Source organism: Equus caballus, chromosome 15 (genome assembly GCF_041296265.1).
Source record: "Equus caballus isolate H_3958 breed thoroughbred chromosome 15, TB-T2T, whole genome shotgun sequence".
Taxonomy (NCBI): domain Eukaryota; kingdom Metazoa; phylum Chordata; class Mammalia; order Perissodactyla; family Equidae; genus Equus; species Equus caballus.
The window spans coordinates 67051967-67058886 of NC_091698.1; positions in this window are offsets into that span (position 1 = coordinate 67051967).

Consider the following 6920-nt stretch of genomic DNA (forward strand, 5'->3'; position numbering starts at 1 on the left):
CCTTCGCTAGGCAAGTAATAAAATCAGCTCTGTTCCAGATATATTTGAGAGGTACTCACTTCCGTCCATGAGTGTAACATGTGACGCCCCCAGAGTCTGGGGCAACACCCAGGAATCAAACATATTATTTCTGCAGCAAAACATATGCTTATTGAAGCTAAGTGGGATAAATATAGATTATAAATAGCCTCAGGTCAGCTCAGGTCAAGATTGCTATCAAATGAATTTGCCACAAAACTTTTGGTTTTCAGAGCGTTTTGGATTTCAGAATTGTAGGTAAAGGATTGTTGACCTGTGTTATATCTCCCTTTATGGCTGAACAAACTGAGGCACAGGTGGGTCAAATAATTTGCCCAAGGGCCCCGCCGGGTGGCGCAGCGGTTAAGTGCGCACGTTCTGCTTCAGCAGGCTGGGTTGGCTGGTTCGGATCCCGGTGCCGACAGGGCACCGCTTGGCGCACCATGCTGTGGTAGGCGTCCGACGTATAAACTAGAGGAAGATGGGCATGCGTGTTAGCGCAGGGCTAATCTTCCTCAAAAAATACATAAATAAAATAATTTGCCCAAAATCAAGTAGAAAGTGATGAAGTAGGGAATTAAATCCTGGGAAGCTGTTTCTGGAGTCCTGTATTATTAACAGAAGTGTTATACTGCCTTCAATTTATCATCATTTCATTTTAATCTGCACAACAACGTTGGATTAGGTTGAACTGTATGAAATTGCCAATATTCAACCTTTTTTTTTGATGTACAAAAGCCCTATTTCATTTAGTTCAACTTAATACGATATTATTCCTGTTTTACAAAATGGAAATGGAGACTCAGAGGGAATGAGCCCGTGCTTAGAGGTAGACTGAGACCTGGGCTCTCACCCAGCCCACCAGCCAGGTAACTAAGCAACTTCACTTCTCCGAACTTGTTTCCTCATTGTTAATGGGAACAATATTAATTTAGGACCAAATTTTGGAGGCTACAGTTAGCTGCCTCCCACAAACTTCATTAAGAATCAAACAAGAAGTCACGTATCCTAGAATCATCAAACACACAATCCCTTGGTAGGTGAGATCACCCAGCCAACTCCAGAAGGCACACACTGTGTGTAGAAATGAATGAGGAACACCCAATAAGAACAAACAGACCAAGCTGCGTGTTCAGCACTTGCTACAGCGAGTCATGTCCCATCTCTTCCATTTGGCAGAGACTCAAAGGCAGGCAGAGGAGTAGGAAAGCTTCATAGGAAACAAAGGGAAGGCTTCAGGTGCGCTGTGATTGGAGGTGGTTGGCATGGGGAAGCTGGAGGTGGGCCAACTAGAAGTAGAGCATCCTCTGATTGGTTTGGCGAGCATACCTAGCTTTCTCTGATTGGTCCAGGGTTGGAAGTGGGGACAAAACAATAGAGAAGCTGACCAGTCATTGACCAAGTCCTGACACTTGTGGGGCAAATGCTGCAGAGGTCTTCGGTTTCTGGACTGATTGCTGCAGAGGTTGTGGTTTGGCTTCAATCTGCAGCAACCAGCTCAGGAAGGCAACCATACCTGCAGCAACCAGTCCAGGGAGCCAAACGTGACCCCGGTAGCAACGCGTTTGAGTCGCTGTCAAACACACATCATGGTGGCTGACTCCTTGCTGTATCAAGCTCTGAAAAGATAGCCTTTGCTTGTTCTCCCTGGGGTGGTCTCAACTGTTTCCACATGTTGGAGAGAAGAGCCTTCCAGGTAGAAGTTGACAGTTTCTAAGTGAAGAGCAAACGCCTTGATTTGGGAACAGCAAGGAGGCCGGAAGAGAATGAGCGGGGTGGGGAGGGGGGTGGGGCAGGGGCTGTAGGACCTGAGGTTGGAGAGGAAAGGCAAGGGGCAGGCCATCCGAGCCCTCCTGGGACTTTTGGCTTTGCCTCTTAGTGAGCTGGGGAGCCACTGCAGGTTTCGAGCGGATGAATGGCCTGATCTGACAGGATTGCTGTGTTGAGAATAGGCTGTAGTAAAATAAACAGTAACCTAATTCAGCTGTATTGTTCTCTACAGAAGAAAGAGTGAGCAGTTAGGGAGAGTATGGTCTGCACAGAGTCTAGGAAAAAAAGAGCCAAAAGAGCAGGAATTAGCGGTATTTATATCTAAACGTCTGGACCCATTTACTCTGGGATGACTCATGAGTGGGCGAGGGTGGAATATGTCTCAAGAGTTGACTGTGTGTGCTCTGCCCCTGAGCTCCCCAAGCTCATGTGACACCTCCTTCAACTGAGTTCCTACTTTGTATCAGGCACTAATGTTGGCACAGGAAATACAGCCATGAAACAGACACGCACGTCCCAAGGAGATGGAGACTGCTGGGAAAACAAGCAGTTATAGTATGCCAGTCCCAGCGGACTCGTACATTATATTCGATCACCTTGATAGGGATTTAGGCTAGAGTCATGGTTCCCAAACTGAGCACCAACATACCCCAGGGAACAAGAGCAAATTCACAGGGGCGCCATGGGGTATTTCTAAATTTCAAAGGAAACTCAGTGACATCTGTCAGACACTGCGCAAAACTACTAACTTCAAGTGCTTCACAGTTTCACCAGTAAATTGTGCTACATTGCTTTTGATGATATTGTTGGGGAGGAAAAAACAATCTTTCCTCTATCCTGTTAGGTTCAGTTTTGGGAGCCTGTGAATTAAACTGACAAAAGACAAATTAGCAAGAGAAAAGAACAAGTTCATTTTGCATGCAATGCAAATACATGCAGGGGTGCTCAGTGATGCGTAATGCAAAGGGGTAGTTAGAATTTGGAGTTTATATATCTAACTTATTGGGGAAAGTGAGGGGGAAAAGAAGGCTTCTATAGGAAGGATGAATAGGCTTTTTAGGAAAGATAAATGAGTTTTTAGGAGAACAAACAAGAGACCAGAAAATTTATGATAATTGTTTATTCAGGTACAAGTGGTTTTTTTTTTTTTGGAGGAAGATTAGCCCTGAGCTAACATCTGCTGCCAATCTTCCTCTTTTTGCTGAGGAAAACTGGACCTGAGCTAACATCTATGCCCATCTTCCTCTACTTTATATGTGGGATGCCTGTCACAGCATAGCTTGCCAAGCGGTGGGTGCCATGTCCACACCCAGGATTCAAACTGGCAAACCCCAGGCCGCCAAAGTGGAACATGCAAACTTAACCCCCGTGCCACCGGGCAGGACCTACAAGTGGTCTTTCTGTCTTCTTCATGGCCACAGAACTTCTCCGGAGAGGAGATTTATGGCATCCTCATTTCTCAGAAGTTGCTGTTTTTAATCAGATTAAGGAAGCTCTGAAAAGGCTTCTTTCTGCATCTGTTGAATGTCAAATGTCTTCAGCTTAAAATAATCTTTATACTAATTCTGGGGTTCTAAATGGATCTCCACAACATCATATATTTGCGAAGCTGAGTTTTTGGCGTTTTTTGGTGATAAAAAGCAAGTAGTAGGGCAGGCCCAGTGGCTCAGCAGTTAAGTGCGCACGTTGCACTTTGGCGGCCCGGGGTTCACTGGTTCAGATCCCTGGTGCGGACATGGCACTGCTTTGCAAGCCATGCTGTGGTGGGAGTCACACGTATAAAGTAAAGGAAGATGGGCATGGATGTTAGTTCAGGGCCAGTCTTCCTCAGCAAAAAAAGAGGAGGATTGGCAGCAAATGTTAGCTCAGGGCTAATCTTCTTTAAAAAAAAAAAAAAAAGCAAGTACTATGAGAAAAATTAACGTGGAATGAAGGTACTGGTATCCAAATCTGACCCCAAAGTTTGAGAGGTTGTGCAGCACCCAACTGGCACATCCAGCCCATTACCTTGTATGGGTTATTTAAGAATGAAATAAAATATTATTTTTCCTTTTAATTTATGTGTATTATTTTATGTATTTTTTATTTATTTATTTTTTTGAGGAAGATCAGCCCTGAGCTAACCACCACCAGTCCTCCTCTTTTTGCTGAGGGAAACTGGCTCTGAGCTAACATCCATGCCCATCTTCCTCTACTGTATACATGGGATGCCTACCACAGCATGACTTTTGCCAAGCGGTGCCATGTCCACACCCAGGATCCGAACCGGCGAATCCCGGGCCACCGAGAAGCAGAATGTGCGAACTTAATCGCTGCGCCACCGGGCTGGCCCCTATATGTATTATTTTTTTAAACAGCTACTAAATTGGTAGAACACAAATGCTTATTAAGTTGTAGGGGCATAAAAGTTAATAAGTGGAACTTTTAAGTATTTCTTTTTGCCCAGGGGGTTTGGTAAGAAAGTACTGAGATATTAACAACACCAGAGGTTTAGGTTTAGGAACCTCTTGCCTAGTGGTTAAGGGCTCCCTACTCAAACTCCGCACTCAGCTCTCTACTGTAGGAGAGGAAATCTTCGTCTACATTTCTAGGTTCTTCTGGCTGGTTTAAGAATTAAATTGACATGAGACAGAATAACAGGAAGAAATCAAACAAAGTTTACTAACGTGTATACATGGGAGAAACCCAGGAAAACTGAGTAACTCACCAAAATAGCCAAAGCCACCACCTTAAATACCATCTTCAGCTAAAGACAAAGGGTGAGAGTACTGGTTTGGGACTTCAAAGGGGAGGAAGGTATTTCACATGAAGATGGAAAAGCAAATGTTTGGTAAACGAATGTTTGCCCTGCCTGGCAGAGACAATGGGACACGGAGAGGACTTTGATCAAAGGGGCCTTGCTAGGGTCCTCCCCGTCTCACACCTAGTTCATGTTATTCTATAGTTATCCATGGAATTGACTCCTTCTTGGAACAGGCCTTCTGTCTTGAATTCCTTTAGGCAGTTAAGGGGAAGGTCAAAGTTTCTTCCTGAGTCTTTTGTTCTTAAAAATAATGAGGCCAAAGAGACATATTTTGGGGTGGCCAATTCTGCTCCCCTGTAGTACCCAAACTTCATTTGTTCAAATTCTAGCTGAGTTCCTACTAACTGCAAGACTTTGTTGGGCAAGTTATTTAACCTCTCCCTGTGCCTCAGTTTCTTCACCTGTAAAATGAGAATGATGATAACAGGACCTACTTGCTGGAGTTGTGGTGAGGACTGAGTGAAATGGCACTGAGAAGCCCGCAGCCCTGTGCCTGCCGCACCGTGAACACCAGATAAATGGGACAGAGTTATATAAGAAAGCTGTGAGAGTTGTCCAGAAGAATGCAGTGCTCTGTGCTCCCCTTCCGCCCATCCAAGGAACGGGCTGACCTGACAATCCTTGCCTTTGTCTGGGGCTTGGGAGATAAAGTCAAGTCTGGAAAAAGGAGGGAAGTGTTTTGTGAAGGTCGTGTCCCAGCCCAGTCAGCCCTTCCTTGATCACCAGGGACAAGCCTGTCGTCTGACAAAGTCAGGGTTTTTTGGCCAGTTGCAAGGAAGGAGACTCCATAGCACAGTGAGGAATCGTGAGGCATCTCACCACAGAAAGGAAAACCCACAGTTGTCATGCGTTTTAGGGGAGGGCAGGGGTGAGGAGAGGTTTACCTGAGGTCGTGTTTGGACAGGCTCACAGCGTGCTGTATGGAAAGTCAAATCTGGACTGCAACGTGGACCCAATGTCCCGTTTCCTTGGAGACAACTTTTGGGGCCTCGGGGATGCCACCCTAAAACATCCCACCATAGCATATTGATTATTTCGAATTAAAGTTACTTAAAGGGGCTGGCTGGGTGGCACAGCGGTTAAGTGTACATGTTTACTTCGGCAGCCTGGGGTTTGCTGGTTCAGATCCCAGGTGTGGACATGGCACTGCTTGGTAAGCCATGCTGTGGTGGGCATCCCACATATAAAGTAGAGGAAGATGGGCACGGATGTTAGCTCAGGGCCAGTCTTCCTCAGCAAAAAAAAAAAAACAAAACAAACAAAAAAAAAGAGGAGGGTTGGCAGATGTTAGCTCAGGCTAGTTTTCCTCAAAAAAAAAAAAAAAGTTACTTGAGAAGCAAAAAGGGCATTTCGACCCTCCAGTCTCTGTTCCCCCTGGAAGCAGGAAACAAATCTCCCCTGTGAAAGGGGCTCTCCCTGAGTCCTGATCCCCAGACCTGGGAATTCAGGGCAAGAAGCTGCAGAAACAAACCTTGCTCATTTGCTACCTCCAGCCTAAACTCTGCTTCAATTCCTCACTAATTGTGTATCTCCAATCTCTTTCTCCTGTCATTCCTCACAAATTTGTTTCTTTGTGTAATATATACTGCCTGCTTTGTTCACTCTCCAAGCATCCTGTCTCTGTGATCTCTGATATGGACATATTAAACTGGGTTGTTCTCCTGTTAATCTGGTCTTGTGTCAATTTCATTATTAGTCCAGCCACAAGAACATAAGAAGGGAAGAAAGGGGATTTGCCCAGCCCCGACACTACAAAGTTAAGATAGATGTGGAATGGTGTGTCCAAGAGTCCCTTATCGAATGCTGTCCACCTGGGTTGTAAATCAAAGCTGCTTCTCTGTGTCAAAGCAAATGAGACGCTCCAGGCAGGTGTAGGATGTTTCATTCCTGCTAATACAATTTCAAACAACAAAATTTCTGACAGTCTACGATTGCAGAGAACAAGATTTCTCAGGGAGGAGGAAAGCTGTCGTCCTCATGCCACTCTGCAGCTGCAGCTTGTCCTTGGGAGAAATCAAGTTTCCTGTTTAACTTTGTAGCTGGCTTTATCTTTGTTATTCCAGCCCCATGAGTGGCAGGCGCATTTTTAACTTCTCATTCCCTGCTAATTTTTACTTTCTGCAACTGAAAGAAGGAGGGGAGGAGCTTTGTGGCAGCCAGGTGGAAGGAAACAATAGCAGCGGTCTGCCCTTCCAGCAGCAAGGGGACAGAAATCAAAGACACCTGTGTACTCCCCACAGTGCCCAAGGCGTGGTGGGGGCTGAGGGACTGGATAGGGGAGGACCAGATCTAGACCACCTGGGGAGAGGCAAGACAGGCCAGAGGGCTT